The sequence below is a fragment of the Cebus imitator genome, unplaced genomic scaffold, assembly GCF_001604975.1.
Source record: "Cebus imitator isolate Cc_AM_T3 unplaced genomic scaffold, Cebus_imitator-1.0 Scaffold636, whole genome shotgun sequence".
NCBI classification, from domain to species: domain Eukaryota; kingdom Metazoa; phylum Chordata; class Mammalia; order Primates; family Cebidae; genus Cebus; species Cebus imitator.
This window is the reverse complement of record NW_016107951.1, coordinates 663,637-686,519: the sequence shown is the minus strand read 5'-3', so window position 1 is coordinate 686,519 and position 22,883 is coordinate 663,637. Positions and strand designations below refer to the sequence as shown.

The 22,883-nt window shown below is 33.7% G+C and overlaps 1 protein-coding gene across 6 annotated transcripts in view; it reads right to left on the bottom strand.

Moving 5' to 3' along the window:
* Positions 1–22,883, bottom strand: part of POT1 (protection of telomeres 1) — a 108,826-nt gene that overhangs the window by 77,695 nt on the left and 8,248 nt on the right. For 2 of the 6 annotated variants that reach the window (XM_037734577.1, XM_017517549.2), the window contains exon 2: positions 14,587–14,659. The exons of the other annotated variants lie outside the window; for them this stretch is intronic. The gene's annotated coding sequence lies outside the window, so the exon portion shown is untranslated. The remainder of the gene's footprint in view (positions 1–14,586; positions 14,660–22,883) is intronic. 6 annotated transcript variants of the gene reach the window in all.

Below are 22,883 nucleotides of genomic sequence, written 5' to 3'. Positions count from 1 at the left end.
CTAAGCAGAAAAAAAAACCTACCTCTTGTTATTCTCTGTTCCACTTAAAAATGTTTTCAAAAGTAAATATTGTATGGAAACAAACAGACCAAATGCAAATGTTGGAGTACAGATGACCATTTTTTTTTTCTATTTTCCTGTATAATCTAAACTTTTTAAAAAGACTGAGTATGTACGTATTTATTTTATCATGAAGAAAAGTTTTGAAAAGAATAAATGACTAACAGCTGGACATCAGCATCCGTAAGAAAAATTTTTCTGAAGTTAATAGTAGCTACACACAATTCAGTAAAAAGTTACAACCCTTGCTGTGGCATATATTCAGCAGCATGGAAATAACAATTACAGTTTTTTTTAATTAAAATGTGTTTATTATATTTATAAACATGGATATATATTTGAATACACATATAAAAACTGCATTGAAGGCCCTCAGTGATCTCATCCCAATCAACTTTGTTTTATTTCCACATACTTCCCATTCAATACTAGACAAATCAGATGCTCTTATAAGCATAGAGCTTTTCCACATATATTCTTTATTTATTTTGAGTCACTGCTACAAATAAGTAACATTTTCCCCACTTGTACACATCTGATCTTATCTATATTTCAAAGTCTAGCCTGCTTCTCACAGATTCTCTCCCAGAAACAAGTAATTCTCCCTTCCTCTAAACTCTGCGATACAGCATTTTAGCTTTTACTTTATATGTTATTTACAAACTTTTCTTAATGCCTTTAAACACCTTAAAATCCTGTATGTTCCTTGGACTAAAAATGTCTTATTCATGTGTATATTTCATATCAATGGCTGCCAGAGGCTTCTGTCCATAGTGTTCAACAAATATCTAGTGAATGAATGAACGCTGGCAAAAATTGAAGTATAGATCTAAATAAAGAGGGAAAAAATAAATGGCTCTTAGGATCCAGTTTCCATGAATTTATAAATCATAATAGCTTTCAAATTAATTTAAATACACAGAAGAAAGATAAATATATAACAGGCAATATTAGTTTGTATAAACTCATTAGATCAAATTGAAAATGAGAAGACCATACTGAAGCCATTCAAACAAGAATGGGAATTACATACTTTTGTGCCAAGAGTATATTCTGACATACCACAGTAAATGTTTAACTTAATTGGGTGAAAAACCTTAGGAGACCAGCCTGGAGAAAAATACTATGATGCTAGGAAAAGTGAGAAGGCTTTATCAACGCATGTACATAAGTTATAAAACTAAAAACACATTTGGAATCACTGAAATCTTTAAACTAATTTAAGATACTTAAATATTAGCAAATGGGTCATTTCCCTTTGTGTCTGTACTACCCTTTCATCCCTGTCACATTGCCTTACAAAGAGTACCCCTTGTCATTAAACAATTCCCTGTTTAGTATAGTCAAATGGAATTTTTACTGTAAACCAGTCTCAGAGAAGAAAAACGAAGTCAGTAAAGGTCTTCTTACCATAAAGAAGTGTCCTTCAAAAAAATCAACAATTAACTGTCCCACCCTCCACAAAATTAAGGGCACATGCATTATGATGACACTAACTAAAAGATCAGAGGTTGCCAGGGGTTAGAGAAAGGGAAGGATGAATGGGCAGAGCACCGAGGATTTATAGGGGAGTGGAAATACTCTATAAGGTACTAAAATGATAGATATATGTGAAAATGAATTTTTCAAAACTCATAGAATGTACAACACCAAGAGTAAACCCCAATGTAAACTATGAACTCTGAGTGATAATGATGTTACTGTAGGTTCACCAATTGTAATACCACTCTGGTGGGGGAACAGGGATAGCAGAGGAAGCTATGCATAACTGGGGGTAGAGAATGTATGGGAAATCTCTGTACCTTTCTCTCAACTTTGATGTGCACCTAAATCTTTTTTTAGAAAATATTTTTTAAAAACCTAAAGCTTTAAAAAAGGTATTTAAAAAAATATATCAGATGATTTAATAGGGTTTTTGTATGTTAGTATCTCCTAATAAAGGAAACAGTCAGTGGTGAAATGAGCAAATCAACAGACAAATAATAACGTAAACTATAAGACTCATGTATTACTTTGCTAATCTTTAACAAATAATACATCAGAAATTCTCGAGTCTTACACTTAATGAGCAGGAAAGGGGCACTGAAAATATGAAATAACTGATAATCCAAAATGAAAAACACTTAGTTGACTTTAACAAACATTAAATAATTTTTCTATATTGACCTTACAAATCTTGTTAGGTTAACATATTTTAAAACATTTTTAAAGAGTAAAGGTACAGACAGAAACCAGAAATCTTTTGGCATTCATAGTGCAGTGATTGACAGAAAATGTTTCTCTATAAAGATATATTTCATGAGTATTTGCATGTATTGGATTGAGTAATATCAAGGACATAATTGAAAGTAATGTATCTGAATAATATTAACATTAAAAACCAAAATTCTTAAATAGCCTCCAAATCACTGTATGATTTGACCCCTACCCATCTCACCAGCCACATATTATGTTACTCCCTCTGGTATTCTGTCTTCTCAAAATTCATTAAATATTCCAGGATGTTTGCTTAAGGCCTTTGTATATGCTATTCTCTCTTTGCAATCTACAATCCAAGTACCCCGGTGATCATTTTTCCATTACTGTTCTCATTCTACTATTCAATATTCATAGTTACATATCACAACTAAATAAAATAATTATGTAATAGTTGTTCAATTCTTTTGCATGGGAAACTATGCTGCATGAGGGCAAGGTCCATGACTGCCTTATTCACCGCTATATCTCCAACATCCATCATAGAATACAAAAACATTCAACAAACGTTTGCACAACTAAATAATCAAAGATATTAATACTCATACATATGTAGATAGTATACCTTTATGAATCTTAAAATACAATGTACAACTACTTGCAAAACTTACTTCATAGACTCTTAGCATTTTAGAACTTAAAAGGACCTTAGAGATCATTTAATCAAACATCTTCATTTTTCAGATAAGAAAATAAGGGCCAGAGAGAATAAATAAACGATCTAAGGTCACAGACAGCTAATTAGCTATCAACCAAGACAAGAATCCAAATCTCCTGACTTTCAAGACAGGCACCAACTACCACTCTAACTCCTCTTTCAGAACAAGTCTAACAGGGATTCGGGGGAAAAAAGATTAATAAATGTTTTTATTTTTGACAGTTTTGTGGTAATTTTTTTAGCATTTAGAATATTTTGAAAAAGTCTTTCCTAATATTTTATATCCTCATATTCAACGTTAAAAAACAAAAAATGTCTCATACAGAGGAAGGCTTAATTACAGCGTGTGTATTTCTGCAAAATATATCATTAGTCAACCAAAGTAAGGACTAAAATCTTGTTAAAATTCATCTTAGTGTTTTAGGATTATTATACTCAAATACAAAGCTAGCCTTAAGGGAATAAGCCGATGGCAAAGATGAAGGGTTTAAGAATCAACTTAGAGAAAACTCATTCCTTTAAGTGAAAAGTTTTACCTTTGGGTTGGAACAATCTTCAACCTTGATACTATAATAAATAGGTATATTAGACCCTCAAATAATCAGCATTTGTGGGTTTTAAATCCAGAAATAATTTAAAGTAAGTGTGACCTCAGACTTTACAACATTATATTTTAAAAGCAAGAAACCTTGACTTCCCATTATTAATATCGTCTGTTATCTGACAGGTACTAATTAACTAGTATAGTCCTATTCTATTTTAATGAATACCTATTTAAAATGTATTTCAATAGCAGAAAATACTTCACCTGTCAGGTAAAAAAACAAATACCTAATGTAATGTACATGTTTTGTAGATGTACTGTACAAGTTTTGTTAATTCATATCATAACCCTTTCATACTGTTTCTCAAATAAACATCTAATAAATATAAAAATCTTAAAAGATGAAATACATTTAAAATATAAACAAACCAATCTCTAATATTCGATACTACATATTTATTTTTAAACCACATCTCTAAAATACCCAAGATATATTAGATAAAAATGAAGCAACTTGCAAAACACGGATAGTCACTTGGTGAAAAATATGCACATACAGGTTTACCCATGCCCACAGACACACACAAAAGTATGTGTACATATATAAATGCACATATATAAAAGCTGGAAGGGTACCAAAAAAAGCATAGCAGTTTTACCAGAAGAATGGGACTGGAAAATGGCAGGGGATTTGGCAGGAACGAGGGAACTTTGGCTTTTTAGTTTATAGCCTACCATACTGCCTGAATGTTTTTAAATCATGACTACACAAAAACAACAAAATCTTAGACAAATATTTCCAAGATTGTCAAGTCTGTAATACCACCATGAAGTAGGGGGGAAAAAAGGTGTGGAGATAGAGGAGATTCTCTACTTAATTCTAAGTCCTTTAACAAATGTTAGCATTAGAGGGTTATTTTCATAATAAAAATGCTAATGACCATCATCATAGAAGGTTAATAGTTAATAAAGACTTAAATGAAAAACACATGTGGAGACACTCTGCAACCTGTAAGATTTCATACAAATATAATATTCTTAGTAAAATTTTAATTCTGAAAAAAATGGTTAAACGTTGAAAGTTGGCTATAAAAATGTTTTGAAGAAGAAACAATGTTTTTTACTACCTAATGGCTCTTTAAATATAGGCCTTATTTGCTAATGAACTATGTAAAATAAACAAAGGATAGGAAGAGAAACAGAAAAATAAGTTCTTTACTCTCCTTACCTTATGAGAAATTATAATTTATATCTCTTTACATCATTATACTTTAAACATCTAAACATGTTAACTAGAAAAACCGTTTATGAATTCCCAACAAGCATAAACACACATGTGCAAACAAAGACATGCATACAATCACAGACACACCCTAAGAGTAATGAGAAAAAGTATAACAGAGACATACTCTCAGATAAAATAAATTTTAACATGTATTCATACAAATATAATATACACATACCTCTTTAGGAGTAACTCTACCTACATTTCCCCCAACACTATTTTCTGTATTGTCTTAAAACAAATGTTTCAAAAATTCTTTAGTGAATGAGATTTTGTATCACATTAGCACTTGACATTTATTTAATATTCATAAATGCAAGATTTTTATGAGATACCAACACTGAATTCTTAATAATTTAAAACTGTCATCTCAAATATTAATTATTTTAACTAAGATGAAATAAAGTCTCGCTTTCAAGGGAAAGAATAATACAAATAATGGTAATGATATCAGACCTTTACTGGGGACACCAACTAACCAAAGCATCTTGTCAAAATAGATATTCACATGGGGATTTGTTTGGAGCTATTAATTTCTCACCTCAAGCAGGCGTGATTGTGTGTGTATGCATGCATATTTTTTTCTATTTTATTTCCTAGTCTTTCCCTGATGACAGTCAGGGACTTGTTTATAGTATATTTGTCTCTAGAACTTTTGTGCCATATCAACTAGATTAAAACTATATTTCAATCAATATTTTAAAATTTTTATCAGCGATTATTCTCAGAGAAATGGTCTAATGATTTGTACTATGAGCTTTAGGATATGAACCGTATGGCAACAGCTTACTTACTTCCCTACAAATTTTAAAGCAAGATTTTAAGATACACCACTGATTAATAACAGCATTGCACATAAAAAACTAACACAAAACTGATTTTCCTTTTCTTTGTTCAAAGCAGAAGTGAGAAAAAAATTAACTGACTTAACTGTACTTCACAGCAACTTGAGCACAAAAGGTAAAATCTGAGTTTGACAATGTATCACAAAATTCTGGTAATAAGAAGAAAATAAAAGCAGATGTTCTAACAGCTTTCTTGAAATGGACCTTTATTCCAGACCTCAAAGGTTTTACAAAAATGGTACCATTTCTCAAGGGCACTGAATTATTTATAAATCACCACAATTTCTACAACTACTGTATGTAAAAACTATTCAGAATTCTCAGCTAATCCAACACCTTTCCTTTATATTTGATTAAATTTGAATCTAGCAACACGCAATGTTACTCAAAGGCCAATAATTAACTGAAAAAAAGCAGGGTTTAGAAGCTAAACTACTGGGCTCAGGGTTCAGATGTCCTTCCACTCTCTTCTTCCTCATTGAGGCTGTATCTAATTACAATATCAGTAATGACAATAATATAGTTGCTATGTACTTAGTTCATACTATGTGCTAGTATTGGATATATTTTGTCTCCAGTCCTGTCAACAGTCCTGGAAAAAAAAAAAAGGTCAATGGCATTAAGGGTTTACTCCACGTCATACCTGCGGGGTTTTAGATACCCTGAGCCTCTCCTTACCAAATCTGAAACATACACTCACACTGCAGAGCCCTTGTAGTTGCTAAGACCTATTCTAGAACACTCTTATTTCAAATATCTGATCACTTCACTTCTTTGAAGTCTTTTATCAAATGTTACTTGTTAGTCTTTTCTTCACCACCAGACAAATAGACACCTTCCCTCCCCTTCTCACATTTACCGTTCACATCTCATCTTTCCTGCATTGCCTTATGTTCTCCATGGCACTGTTTCCAACTAGAAACAGTATATACTTTTTTTGGTTTATTGCCTTTCTTCACTAGAACATATACTGCATCAGGATAACTGTGTCTATTTGGATCACCAATGCCTAGGAACAGGGCCAGGCTCCTGACAGGTATTCAATATATTGTTTAATAAATTTGTGAATGACTTAATGATACGTGCAAATTCTCCTATTTCCTTTAGGAAATACAGATGTACTCAGAGTTATAGCTCAAATACAAAAGAGTAGCAAGGTATACTGCAGAGGCTCCAGCTCCAGAAAGCCAATAGATGGCCACAGCTTCAGAAGACCAGACACTCTCCAGGATGCCAGGACCACTGTATTAGTCCGTTTTCAAGCTGCTAAGACATACCAGAGACTGGGCAATTTACAAAACAAAGAGGTTTATTGGACTTACAGTTCCACATAGCTGGGGAGACCTCACAATCATGGTGGAAGACAAGAAAGAGCAAGTCACATCTTACATGGATGACAGCAGGCAAAGAGAGAGCTTGCGCAGATATACTCCTATTTTTAAAATCACCTGATCTCTTAAGACTCATTCACTATCATGAGAACACTTCCATAATTCAATCACCTCCCATGGGGCTCCTCCCATGACAGGTAGGAATTGTGGGAGTTACAATTCAAGATGAGATTTGGGTGGGGAAACAGCCAAACCATATCAACCACCATCAGAAGCATGGTCTCTCCTACCCCACAAAGGTGTTCAGGAAAAGGGAGCAGAAGTACAGTGCCCCTTCTCATTAGGGTTCCTGAGGAATGGCAGGAGGTTGTGGAGGGCTCCAAACAACAACTATTTACTATTCTCTCAAGAATTATTTAGACATTTTAACAACCAATAAAGCCAGTACGTGTGCATATTGGTCAAAAATTAGCTTTGGACATACTGCTCATTCTTAGCACTGTTATAATTATTTAGGTAATTCATCTAACTAGACGAATGACACAATTCATTCACTAATTACTACATGCTATACTGACAAAATCTTAACATTTCATGTATAACAAATTTTTTTTTATGCCAGATATAGGTGAAGGGAGGAAGGCAGCAAATCACACTGCCACGTGTGTACCTATGCAACAATCTTGCATGTTCTTCACATGTACCCCAAACCTAAAATACAATTAAAAAAATTTTTTTTTTTCCCCGAGACAGTTTCGCTCTCAGTGCCCAAGCTGGAGTGCAATGGTACAATCTCAGCTCACTGCAACCTCTGCCAGGTTCAAGCAATTCTCCTGCCTTAACCTCCTGAGTAGCTGGGATTACAAGTGCCTGCCATCAAGCCTGGCTAATTTTTGTATTTTTAGTAGAGCTGGGGTTTCACCATGTTGGCCAGGCTGATCTCAAACTCCTGACCTCAGGTGATCCATCACCTCAACCTCCCACAGTGCTGAGATTACAGGCATGACCCACCGTGCTCAGCTTGAAAAGTAAAAAATTTTAAGGGGACTGCAAGATGATGTTCAAGCTTGCCTTAAGAGCACTTAGGAACTACGAATAGTCTAACCCAGGAAAACCAGAAAGCCCCAAATATTACCATATATCTCTAAACAATCCACCTATTCATGTAGTCATTTGATTACAAATGACTGCATAATACTGCAACAACTTATTGTTGCAACAATAAGTACTGCAACAAAAAAGGATTTTGTAATTAAAGCTAGCTTGTTTGAACAAACATTTCAGTATTTTTTGCTGTATCAGCAATCTGCCACAATATTTCTCTCATGAATTTAAGATACAGAATTTAAATGCTTTTCCAAAAAATAAAAATAAAAACGTAATGGGGACTATTTCAGAATACACTCATATGGCATTTCATTCCAAAATTTGCAGAGTTTAATTTCCTGGGCAATGCATTTCAGTGTCAAATGAACATTAGACACATATGCTTTACTATATTAACAAACTTTTTAAAGAACACATCATACCCACAAACAGGAAAAGATTAACGTTCAGCATTTAATAAAAATCCAAATTCTGAACTTAGAAAGCAGATGTTCTTACAGACTTACATGATAAATGTTGTCTCAAAAACTGAAACTAACCCCCACCCAACTCATAAACACACATACACGCCTCATCAATTGTATGTCAACTGCACCAATGCTTTAGTGTTGGTTTAATACATACCCCGGATAGATCTTGAATTACTGTAAAGCCTCCACATTGATTTCCCTATCTTGGTTTTAACCAACAGAAGAAAACAAATGGAAAAATAATTTATGAGATAATCAGGGGAAACAGAACATTAACTTAATATCTGATTATATGAAGGAATTATGTTAGGTGTAATAATGGAACTGTGTTTGCATATGTACAAATGGAAAGGAAGGCAGACATATATATGTGTATGTGTAAATGCATGCATTGATAGTTCATATTAAGAAATCAATGTTAATAGGTGATATGTTGATACTGTGTTACGTACTCATTTGTGTACAGTCAGGTATCATTATGACGTTTCAGTCAATGACAGACCACACATTTGATGGTGGTCTCATAAGATTATAGTACTGTATTTTTATTGTACCATTTCTAGATTTAGATATGTTTAGATACATAAATACTTACCATTGTCGTGCAATTGCCTACAGAATTCAATTAAGATAACACGTTGCACAGGTTTATAGCCTAGGAAAAAACAGTCTATACTATATAGCCAAAGTGTGTAGTAGGTGTATCATCTAGGTTTGTGAAAGTATACATCATAGTGTTAAGTACACTCTATGATGTCTGTATAATAAAATTACCTAACAAGGCATTTCTCAGACTATATCATGTCACATGAAGTGTGATGATAAATGACTGTGTCTGTGTGTTTGTGTGTGTGTATATATATATGCTATACTAGATTAACATCTAGTATAGATGTAACTTCTCATTCTCCTTTTCCTCCAGCTACTGATGATTTTTCATCTATTTTGTCTCAATGAATTTACTTTCTCTACATCTGCATATACATGAATCAAACAATAGCTGTCATTTTGTGTATGCCTTATTTCATTTAGCATGTTTTCAAAGTTCATCCATGTTATCAGAAGGTTATTTCTTTTTATGGCTATATAATATTCCAGTGTGTATATATATCACATTTTGTTTATCCATTCATCTGTTAATGAACACTTGGATTGTTTCCACATCTTGGCTATTGTGAAAAATGCTTCAATGAAAACTGTTATACAAGTATGTGTTTTAGTACCCCTTTTCAATTCTTATGGGTATCCACATAGGAGTGGAATTGCTGGGTCATATGGTAATTCTACGTTTTGCTTTTTGAGGAACCACCAACCTATTTTCCATATGGCTAACCCATATTACATTCCCATCAGCAAAGTATGAGGGTTCCAAAATCTCCACATCTTCTTGAATATGAGAACATGAGTTCTTATGTGTCTTTTTTAGTACAGCCATCCTAGTGAGTATAAGTGGTATTTTCATTTAGTATAGCCATCCTAGTGAGTATAAAGTGGTTTTGATTTCCATTTCTCAAATTACTAATGATATTAAGCATCTTTTTCTTTTTTAAAATTTCATGCGCTTATTGGCTATTTGTATTTCTTCTTTGATGAAATACTTATTCAAATCCTTGCCTATGTTTTTAATTGAACTGTTTGTCTTTTTGTTGTTGAATCTAAGAAGTCCTTTATATATCCTGGATAGCAAATCTTCATTAGATATATGATTTGCAAATATTTTCTCTCACTCTGTACCCTGTCTTATCATGTTCATGATGTCCTTTGATGCATACAATTTTTAAATTTTTATGAAACTTAATTTATCAATTTTTCCTTTGTTGCTCATCTTTTTTGTACCATATCTAATGTATCTTTGAAGGATTTTATGTATTTAGCTCTTACATATAGATGCTTAATCCACTAGAAGTTAAATTTTGTATATAACATAAGGTAAGAATCTAATTTCATTCTTTTGCATGTGGAAATCCAGTTGTCTCATTATTTGCTTAAAAGGCATTTTTAAATATAGTTTTACTCCTTCCCTTCTAATTTGAGTGTCTTTTATTTCTTTTCCTTATTTAACTGTTTTCCCCATTGACTGAACACGTCATCCTTGTCAAAACATTGCTTAGCCATAGATAGAAGTATGGGTTTATTTCTTGACTCAATTGTACTCTATTTATCTCTGTCTAACCTATGCCACTACCACTGTTTTGATTTCTGCAGCTCTATGACAAGTTTTGAAACTGAGAAGCCTGAGTACTCAGACTCTGTGGTTCTTTTTTAAGGTTGTTTTGGCAATTTGAAGCCCCTTGAAATTTCATACAAATTTGGAATTGGTCTTTAGATTTCTGCAACAAAGTTTTATAATTCTGATGGGGTTTGTCTTGACTCTACAGATCATTTTGGGTAGAACTGACAGCTTAAGATATCATGTCTTTCTACACAAGAAAAAGGAATGTCTTTCTTTTTATTTAGATCTTTTAAAATTTCTTTCAGCAATGCTTTGTAGTTTTCCATGTACAAGACTTTCACCTCCTTGATTAAATGCCTTGATCTCTAGGCATTTGTTTTAGAAGCTATTATAAATGGAATTACTTTCATTATTTCCTTTTCAGATTGTTCATTGCAAATATACAGAAACAACTATTTTTTCTATATTGATCTTGCACCCTACAACATTCCTGAATTCATTTACTAGCTCTAGTAACTTTTCTGAATTTTTGGGATTTTCTATATCTAAAATGTCATTTGTGAATAATGACTGTTTTACTTCTTCTTTTCCAATTTAAATGTTTTCAATTTCTTTCTCCTACCTAATTGCTCTGGTTAGAACTTCTAATACAATGTTGAATAGTTGTGGTGGAAGCAGACATCACTGTCCCTAATCTTAGGGGAAAGCTTTCAGTCTTTCACGGTTGAGTATGATGTTAAGTGCGGGTTTTTGATAAATGCCATTTTACCATGTTGAGGAAATTCCATTCTATTCAGTTTTCTCAGTGTTGTAATCACGAACGGTCTTGGATTTTGTCAAATACTTTTCTGCATCAACTGATATTAATCATGTGTTCTTCTTCCCCCTTTGCTCCGCTAACACGGTGTATTGGAATGTTGATTTATTTCATATTGAATCATCCTTGAATTCCTGAAATAAATCCTATCTTAGTCATCATGTTTAATTCTTTTCATATGCTGTTGAATCAGGTTTGCTACTAATTTTTTGAGGACTTAACAGGCATGTGTTTTCAAACCAACTATAAGAGAATATTATGTATAGAAAATTATGGCTCATATTACGGCTTATTTAGAATTACTTTTTAATTAAGTGATAGAAAAATGTACATATTAAGATGTTCTGTTTAATACTAAAAATTAAAAAGCAGTGAGTGGAGAAATTATTTCTTTTTACATCAATGATCAGTTTTACTGACCTCTTAGGACTGCTGCAATTTTAAAGATATAACTCTTTCAAGTATCATTTTTTATATATCTGAAAATATGTGATAAACCTCAAAAAGTCTATAAGCTAAATACAGTATTGTCAACTCATCAGCCTTTTATTCATCAACCTCACAAGGCTTTCTTATTAAATCTCATGTATTTCCATAGATCTAGATATTCTACAGTAATGTCAATGACAGTTTTACTAGCTCCTTTCTGATTTGTATGCCTTTTAATGTTTTGCCTTTACTTATTGTACGAGGAGGACCTCCTACTCAATGCTGAGTTGAAGTTGTGAAAATAGGCATCCTGGTTACACTGCTGATTGAAAGGCAAGTTTTCAATATTTCACCATATTATGTTATTTTCTATAAAGTGCTTTAAAATATTTTTTAGTAGATTAAGAAAGGTTCCTTATTTTAGTTATCCAGTATTTTCATCAATTGGTGTTGAATTCAAATAGACACCTATTAAGATAACATAATATAAAAAATAGAAAATACAAAGTGCTGATGACAATGTGGAAGAACCTAAATTCTCATACAATGGTGGTGAAAATGTAAATTGGTACACCTGGGAAACATATCTGTTAATATTTATAAAAATGAACACATGTATGTCCTATGACACAGTAATTCCACTACAAAGTATATATGCTCAACAGAAAAGCATATATTTACCAAAAATACTATATATGTACAAGTATATTTAGTACAGCCAAAACACAAAACTAACTAGCTGCCCAATAACATTAGAACACATAATTGTACTTCATTCACACAATGAAATATTAGAGAGCAATGAAAAGGAATGAACTAAAGTATCAATATAATCAAGCATCAAACACAATGTACAGTGAAAAAAGCTAGATACAATTGATATAATTACGTAATTAAATAAATACCAAAAACATACAAGCTAATCTATGATGTTGCAAGTTCAGTAGTAATGCTTAGGAGTGTAATGACTAGAAGCGAGTATAAAGAGAGCTTCCAGGATGCTGGCAATGGTCTTTTCTTGGTTTAGATGCTAATTACAAATGTGTTATTCTCTTTGCAAAAATCATTATGCACAATTTGTACTTATGTACTGAATTTATATTTAATTTTTCTATATGTACATTTGCTTAAAAAAATTGCCTCCAAGAAATATACCTTGGTTGACTAAAATTATGAATGCTTGGATCATGTTACAGTGTACTCAATAATTCAAGTGTTACTATTTTTTTTTCCCTTAATGAATGAATGAGTTCTCTATCTGACCAGATCACAGACTTGAAGTCCAAAATTGTGTCCTCTATTTACTTAATAGCCTTGCCCAACCCTTGGATATCATTTCACAGACATTTATCAAGTTCCTGCTAAGTACAAGGCACTAATCATGGAAAGTACCAAAAAAAGAAAAAAGAAAAAAAAAAAACTCTTCTTCCTGACATATAGTTGGCCCCTGTATCTGCAAGTTTTGCATCTGCAAATTCAACCAATCTAAGACTAAAAAATATTCAGAAAAAGTTTTAAAAAAAAATTATAGTATAACAATAAAAAAATACAAATTTTAAAATATAAAGTATAACTAGTTAGATGGCATGTACATTGTATTTGGTATTATAAATAATCTAGAGATGATTTAATGTAAATGGTGGGGAGAATACCCATGGGTTATAGGCAAACAATATAAGGCTTGAGCACCCTCAGATTCTGATATCCATAGGGGGCTCCTTGAATTAATCCCATGCAGATACAGAAAAATGACTGTAACTCAATTTTCTACAAATAGCTGTTTACTTAATAAATGTATTTATATTTAATTTCTTCAGAAAGTTAATTTATTTTTCATACCTCCTTTTATGCTCTACCACCTTAACTTGCTTTTTCTCCAGACCACATTTATACCTAACATTACTTGATATAATTATTCATTGACTTTCCTCATTCCCCTAAAATGTAAACTCCATGAAGGAAAGAACTAAATTTTGTTAACAGGTATAACCCCAGTACCTAGAATAATGTCTGAGATACACTTGGTTGTCAATAGTTGTAGAATGTTGTAGTTTATTTCCCATTTACTGCTCCAGACCATTCTAACCAACCACAGTCTTCATATAAGATCTACTTTTGTCCCTAAATGTTAGAAAGAAGCCCTTCCTGGCTGACTACAACTATCTGAGGGCTACATGGAGAATGAATTCTCCCTATGTAAGAATGATACCTAGGTAACAAGTATATCTATGTAAGAAGCAACATGTTAAGAGCCCAGTTTTAAGTCAGTTAATCTGCTAAGATGTTTAAGTCACATAAGTGAAACTAGAAGCAGGAAGACCAGTTAGTTACTGCAATGGTCTAGGTATGAGAGTAAAGGGCTACGAAGTTGAATAGAAGAAATGGGAGGGAAAGGGAAGGGACAGTTGGGAAAAACTTTGCTGGGGGAAGACTAACTTTTCATTCTACAGATTTTTGTACTATTAATGTACTACCTATTGGAAATCATTTATATGTATGTGTGTGTGTGTGTGTACGTACATATGTACACACACACACACATACATGAAGTCACATATTTGTATATTATAGGGAAAAAGTTAAGTAGAAACAGTTTGCTTATACTATATACCTTGTAGTCCAATCCGCAAAACAGCTATTTTATTTCCACGATAAGTTAAAGAAGAGGTAAGTGAAAGCCTTCCCTGAAATGAGAGAAAAAAAAAAAGTTATAGAGTCAAAGGCGTTTATAATAAAACCAAGATATAAATAAAAATTAGAATTTTTTATAGCAACAGTTTTATCTTTCAAGAAGTCAAAGTACTGTGTTCAAGTAAGACAAAGAACAGTCCTGAATTTTTCTGGAGAACAATCAGGTCTACAAATACTTCAAGTTTTATAATATAATTTCTTAAGTAATTTTTTAGTTAGGTACTATCAGTTCCTTATTTTCAGATAACTAGATCAACTTTCCCAGCTTTGTTTTAATCTGATATATTGTTCTCTACCAAATAATAAAATGATGTTTGCTCCTAGAGAGAAAACTTTATAAAGAAAGATTTAGAAGTGCAAAATGGAAGTCTCATGAATAAGGATAGTGTGGACAAATCAACAGATTAAGATACAAGTATAGTTTAGTCTTTGTTTAGCTCCTGTAACTAAGATCTCTCTGTTTTAAAAATGTTATTAGAGTCTCACATAAAATGAAGCACTTAACCTGGATGGTTTCTGTAATTTAAGGCTCTGAAATTTAATAATGCTATGAATATATTAGTGGGCTCTTTGAAAACTTTCACACAGAAATCTGATTTATTTAATAAAGTTTAAAAATAGATCCTATTAGCCTCCCCGGCTAAAATTTAAAAAAGTTTAAAAATAGATGCTATCAGCCTTCCAGACTTTGATATAGCTAACAAAATATACATCAATTTTACTTATAAAATAGAACTTAATTTTACTTACAGGAATCATAAATAAATATGTAGTTATCAATGCTGCATAATGATTCACAGTGAAAAGTAAAAGTAGTTACACTTAGAAGATAGAAAGCTGAAAAAAGTGACAACAAAACATTGGACAATCTGTAAATCTCAAAACTTTTCTTGACCCGTAAGAGAGCTGAAGTCACAGGGCAATCAACTAAGCAGAAATCTGAAAACAGCAAGGTACTTCTAATGAGAATAAAACAACTATTTTATTTCCATGATAAGTTAAAGAAGAGATAAGTGAAGCCTTCCCCGAGATGAGGGAAAAAAAAAAAAAAAAAAAAAAAAAAAAAAAAAAAAAAAAAAAAAAAAACCAAAATAAAAAAAAAAAAAAAAAAAGAATTGTTTATAGCAATTTGCTTACTTAAGGTAAACGACAAATGTTCCCAGACATCTGTAAGAAAAATTCATCTAACATTTTTAACGAATTGCTAAAGGCCAAGTATGAGGCAATGAAAACACATGAAACCTCTGAGCTGCAAACACAGGGGAATTCATTTTCATTTACAGGCGCTTCTCCACAGACCTGACAGGGTTCAGGATAAGAAGCAGGGCAATGGCAGCAGCAGTTACTGCATGAAAGGCAGGAAACTCTACTTGGATCTTTCTCCTCTTTCTTTCAGAACAAAGGCCTTAAAACACTGGGAGAAGGGCAAAAAAAAAAAAAAAAAAAGTGTCAATCATAGAGCACTGGTGAAAACCCACTGCAGCTGGAAGGGAAGAACAGAAAAAAACACCTTATATCACTCTTAGGGATAGGCAGGAACAGGTACATAGGTGTAAGGCCCAGACCTAAAGCTAGGGCAAAGCAAGATTATCGAGAAGGCCCCACTCACAAGACGTTTTTCAAAATGAAGGGAAATAATGCCCAGATAAATATGGGTCTACAGGCAAAAATGAAGGCCAGAAATGGTAAATAGGTCAGTAAATACAAAGACTATATTTTTTCTTTCTCTTAGTTTCCTTAAAAGACGACTCACTGTTTAAAGCAAAAGTAGTAATGTATGGTGGAATTTGTAATACATGTACAAGTAAAACATATAACAGCTGAAAGAACAGGAGAGTGAGTAAATGAAATTTCACTATTGTAAGATTCTTACATTTGTCCAGTGGGAAGGAAAAAGCAGGACATGAGAAATAACAAGTGTAACATGAGAAGTGGTACAATTAGTAGCTGTGAGTATGCCTTAATAAGGATGTATATTGTTAGTACTAGCACACCACTAAAGAAACAAAACAGGTATTGCTCAAAGCCAATGGAGAAAATAAAATAGAATAAAAAATATTTAACCCAAAAGAACTCAAGAAGGAGAACAAAACACAGGAAAGACAAAGGGAACTCAAACCGTTTGACAGACTTAAACAGCACCATATCAATAATTATTTTAAATAAATTGACTATGCCAATTAAATAGTGAGACTGCCAGGCTGGATCAAAAACCATGATCCTATTATATGCTAAGACATACTTAAAATACTAAACCATAAATAAGTTGAAAAAAATGTTTTTACAAAAATGGCATTCCATCCAAACAGTAAAGACAGGAATGTTACCAATGCTACATTATAATCAAAACAGATTCTAGGATAAGTTACCAGAGATTAAAGAAGGATATTTGATAATGATAAAAGGATCAATTTATCATGAAGATATAATGATCCTAAAATTATATGTACTTAATAAGCTTCAAAATATGTTAATTTTCTTATAACTAATGGAAGAAACAATCCACTATCACAGTTGGAATAATCGTCTCCCAGTAATTGACACAAGTAGAAAAAAATCAGTAGAAATGTAGAAGACCTAAGAATGCTATCATGCAATTTCACACAACTGACATTCATAAAACACTAAACCTCACAACTGTGAAAGTTGATTATACAGATTGGGTTATTTACATCTTACCCAACTAAATCAGAATTGAGGCACCTGGGGTAAAAAGCATTCTGGGCTCATAACGCCTGTTCCAAGGATTATCGGCAAGCCTAGATAATGAAACAGCCTGGCATAATCCTAAAACCAGTTTTACCCAGTAGCTGCTGAAAAGGCCTGTCCTGATTTTAAGACTAGTTTTATCTACCAATGTGTTTTCTCTTTCTAAGGAAACTCCCTTTCTTTATTTTTCAGACACATGGAAGACCATCAAAGCCTGTGTTTATGTTCTAAATTGCAATTCTGATTTTTTATATACATTCCTAAAAACATTTTGCCATGAGGTTTGTCTCCATATATTTTAGTCTGACTCTGATACAACTAATGAATGAATACACATTCTTTTCAAGGTACAGATGGAATGTTCAGGAAGGTAGACCATTTGCAGACCCACAAAATAAGTCTCAATAAATTTTAATAAAACTGAAATCTTGCAGAATAATATTAAAAATGAATAACATATTTAGATACATCCTTATTCTCAGTAATCCCTATTCAAGTATTTCTTTAACCTTTCGTCCTCATTAACTGCAACTTTTCCTTTCTCCATTCCTTTACATTAAAATATATTTTTACTATGAAAGAGGATATTTATTTAGAATGAGAAATCACAATAAATTACAAATTACAAAAGCTGAAAAACTATACAAAAATGTAAAGTTCCAGAAAAATAACCTCAATTTTAAATTAACTCACTGTATGATATACCTTTTTACACATTCGTTTTTGCTATACACCTTTTAATGTTTTCATGTTTAATTTAAAATATTGGTTTCTACAAAGACTATAAATATATTAAAAATATAAAAATAATTCTATTTCCCCTGTAGCATAGTTGATTAAAATTTGTTTTTTGCTGTTGACGTTTTATAGCAGTTGTATTCAACTTCACTGTTCAATATTGGTAACCTCATAAAAACTATTATCAAGTTTGAAATAAATTCCTATTAAATTTCTTTTAAGAGCTGTTACATTTGTAGTTCATACTCTGATACCACTTCAGGCCCCATACCTTTCTGCGAGGCTGCCCGGTGAGTTGGAACATGTTTCGGGAAACCAATCCTACGCTTGGAGGGCTAGCAATAACCTGATTATGAATGAAAGTGACTGCAAACCACTTAAACATATCTCACTAAATCCAAACTAAATATATTCCAAAAGTTAACTTCCCCCTAGCTAAATTAAAAAAAAAAAAAAAATTCTTAGCTGTTCCAAAGCCACTTGATAAAAGAGGAAATGTGATGGCAGGGAAGTAAATGTGGAGAGAGAAAGCGGTCTTAATTATCTGAGGTTAAAACATGTTGTGCAAATTCTTTAAATACATGTTGATTCATTTCTAAGCCTCCTAACAGGGTTTGAAGGGAGCTTGTTCAAGTGAAGTCTTTGAAGCTTCAGTTTCACGAGGCTCTGGCCAGCGGAGCTATAGCATATTATTTTCACTAAAAACAGAAACAATGAAAACTCCTTAAGCAAAGATAGCAAGTTAGTGGTCACCACCTAGGGTTTGAGTGTGAGTGCATGTTGGGGAGAGGGAGGGCAGAATACATGGAAAAAGAAAATGTTGATGCACTCTTTTTTTTTTTTTTTTTTAATTTTTTTTTTTTTTTTTTTGTAAAGTTAGGTGGCTTATATGAGATGCTATTCTTTTGTGTAGACATTTATTACTGTAAATACTGCTGTTAGAATGGTTGGCGTATTTTATTTTTTTTTGAATTTTGTGTTTTCTATTTTATTATGAGTCAAGTTATATAAAAATAGTGCTGTTTTTGAATATAGGAAAGAAAAGGGTAAAGGTGAAAAACATTTTTCTGATTTAATCATGGCCTCAGGAAAATACAACAGTGAGGAGAAGAACAGAAAACAGGAGAAACACGATTCCACAGTAAGAAAGCAAATTAGAAGTTTGCTCTAGTATCCCTAAATTATTTCCAGTCAATTCTTTTTTCTTTTTCTCTTAAAAATAGGACAAACAATTAAGAATGTTTTGAAAACCTTACTTAGGAAATACACTAGTAAGCAACTTGAGAGATAGCTAGTGCTTAAGATCAGAGTAGAGCCTTTACTCTAATTTTAACTTTATTCTCTATTCTCCTTATGCATTAACATTTTTTTTTCCCCCTTTTTGGCTTTTTTTTTTTTTTTTCCACTCAACTTTGTTTCATCTCACTTGAGAGCAGTGGTTATGGAACTGATTTTAGTTAACATAAAAGCCATTCACTCTGATTCAAATGCAAAACAGACTCAGCTAAGATTTTTTTAAATTTAATTAATTTATTAATTAAATGTGAAATTAACATTTTTCTCTTGAAAATAACACAGGTGCAACCTCAGTCTCTCTCTTTTTGCATTAGTAATTTTTAAATATTATAAGCAATTATACCAAAAGATTTCTGTATCTAAATTGCATATATGACTAGAATCAGATCTCTCAGGTATTTGCTTATTGGCGGCCTCCAGATGCTGGAGGTGTTTCTTATTCCCACATCCCTGCCTCCCTTTTGTCTGACCTTATTGATAGCACCCTGGGGACACACAGAATATAGAGCCAGTGAGTTGAGCAATGGCTACATCATCAGCAAACACTCGACAAGTGACTCTGGCCTGGAAAAAGAGAGGAAAGGATCGAAAATTGGTGGGAGGGTGGCAAGAGAAGATTCTATGGAGAAGGAATTTTTTATCATACTGGCAAGAAGGAAGAATGAAGTGGTCATCTAGGTCAGGGGATGAGCTCTTACACAGGAGCCATGTGCAGTGTCTGGAGACACATTTGGTTGTCACATTGGGACAGATGCTCTTGGCATCTAATGCTTAGTTCTCAGGGATGCTGCTAAACATCCTACAGTACACAAGACAGGTTCCCACCACAAAAAATGACACAGCTTCAAATGTTCATAGTGCTGAGGTGGAGAAATCTTGCTTTATAAGAGAGAAAAGCCTGAGCGATGATGAAAACAGGGCATCTGAAGACTTGGTCCTCAGAACCAGAGGTGAGGAAGACAAGGTATGTTCACCAGATCCTGGCTTTCTTGTCCTGCGTGTCCATGAGAGTAGATTTTAAAAGTTCTAACCCTTTTCCCATTTGCCCTGAGAATGCTCACTGATGGCACTGTGACTGCAGCATTTACTCAGAGATAAATTTGCCATGAAATAGCTTGCATTTATTATTATTGTTGCATCACTCTAGTATACTGTCTTCGGAAACAAAATATAGCATTCTATTCATAGCATTCTATTTTTAGTAGTGATAATTTCCATTTACAAAATATTCTTGATTGCTGAAAATGTTAAATCCTAGAAAACAGCATGCCTACCCATGATGTTAACATCATTCTTGAATAGTTGTTGGCTAAAGATTCATTTCATGAATCAGATTTTTCTAAAACAATTTTGATGATTTGGATAATTCTGATTTTAGTACTATTTAGAAATAATTCCAAAAGGTTCTATACTTTATTTTCACATCAAAAATCAGTCAGATTTGCTTTGGCCTTGAAGAATGTATTTATATAAAATTAAATGAGTGTTGGCAGCAAGCTGCACTTTAAAAAAAAAATGACAAAAGTTATTCAGGGCCATAACTTCCATGATCAAATGATCAAAAGTAGAAAAAGGATTAAAATGGTTAACTAGATGTGTTGGTAGTATGTGCCTCCTCCATGGAGAAGAACCAGAATAGTAAGTAGATACATTTCATCTAGGAGAGATGGATTCACCAGAGAAGTAACAGGATGTACTTGAAGTAAGCAAAGGGAGGTTTCAAGGCATCTTGTGGGCCCCAAACTGCCTGAGCTGCAAGAGGTTCCTAGGCACAGGGAAACAGTAAAGAAAAAGCCACAGGGTTTCACATTCTGAAATGGACTTTTACAACCTTGAGTATGAGAGGAACTTTCAACCCACTAGGACCTTGTAACTGACAATAGATCTGCCTAAAGATCACATAGAGATCTGTAGGCAGAAAGGGAGCCTACATGGAATGCCACAGTCAAGTAGCCTATATACCAGGCTAAGCATAAAGCAATAACGCCAAGCCTAAAGCAGCTTCTGTGGGGTGCCATTGTGAGAGCCTAGATATCAAGGACATATAGACATGGCTGCTGCCACTGTGCTGCTCCAAGGAGGCAGAAGGAGGACTGGATGCTCCTGCGCATGTCTGGAAGGATCCCTACCACCCTGCTGCAGGGCTGCTGTTGAGACTAAAATATAATTGGACTGCACTCCCCATAGCTTCTTGCCTACATTGTTTGCCTGGGAGGGATGCCACTCTCCCTGGTCCAAGGCTCAAGGCATCACTTTCAGAGTTTTAGGCTGGGCTACACCCTACCCTTCGGCCAAATTTGAGCCGGCATGGCTGCAGCCACCACTCACCTGAGATGAGACAGGGAAATCAGGCTGTACTACACATACCTAGGACTATACCCACTACCCTGCTACAGACTGCTGTGAGATCAAGATGCAAGGAAATTGTATTCCCCAAAGTTTCTTGCTCATACAGCTCAAATGAGAGAGGCCATGCCCTCTCTGGCCACAAGCCTAAAGCAGGCACCATTTTGAGAGTTTAATGCTGGACTGTGCTTCACCCTCAGGCAGAGTTAGAGTCAATATGGATGCACCTGCCACGTAGCCGGGCAGGGAACACAGAAGACCAAGCTCTCCTAAGCACACATAGGAAAATACTCACCTGCTACAGACAGCTGTGAAACTGAGGAGAAGCCTACCCAACCCACTGCAGCTACCAATAACACCATTATGAACTGCTTGGTTCCCAGGAGGTTACTCTATCACCATTACTCCCATTACTCACACCATAACAACTACCCAGGGGCCTAAGAACCCATCCACACACCTAGCTCACCACTCCTACTACTAACTTCTAAGCAAGCACCCAGAGGCCACAGAATTGGCCATACAGGACCCAGTAACACCAAGGTCAGTATGTGTGGCTCTAGGGCCTAAAAACAGGCACACCCAGCCCACTGCTGCCACCACCAGGGCCAGAAGACTGGCTTAGTTGGTGTCCATGTCTCCACCAAAACTTTACCACACCTCAACTAATAACCATACACTAAGCCACTGAGAAAATCACAGATATCACTGACCCATGTGTACTGCCAAAGAAGTCATATAAAGACCACACTACCACAGGCACCCCAAATCAAAGCCAAAGTATCTTAACCAACAACATATACAAATCTTCAGAAAATATTTCTTCCCTACAAAAATGTAATTTCAAAAAAATGGAACAAGCAATTGCTACACCAGATGCACAGATATCAAAAAAGGGCACAGGAAACACGAAAAAGCAGGGAAATATGACATCACCAAAAGACCACAACAATTATCCAGCAATAGATCTCAATTAAAAAAAATTCCTCAAAATGCCAGAGAAAGAAACCAAAATACTGATTTTAAAGTTTAATAAGATGCAAGAGAAATCTGAAAACCAATACAAAGAAATCAGAAAATCAATTCAGGTTATGAATGAGAGATTTACCAGTGAAACAGGTTTCTTTT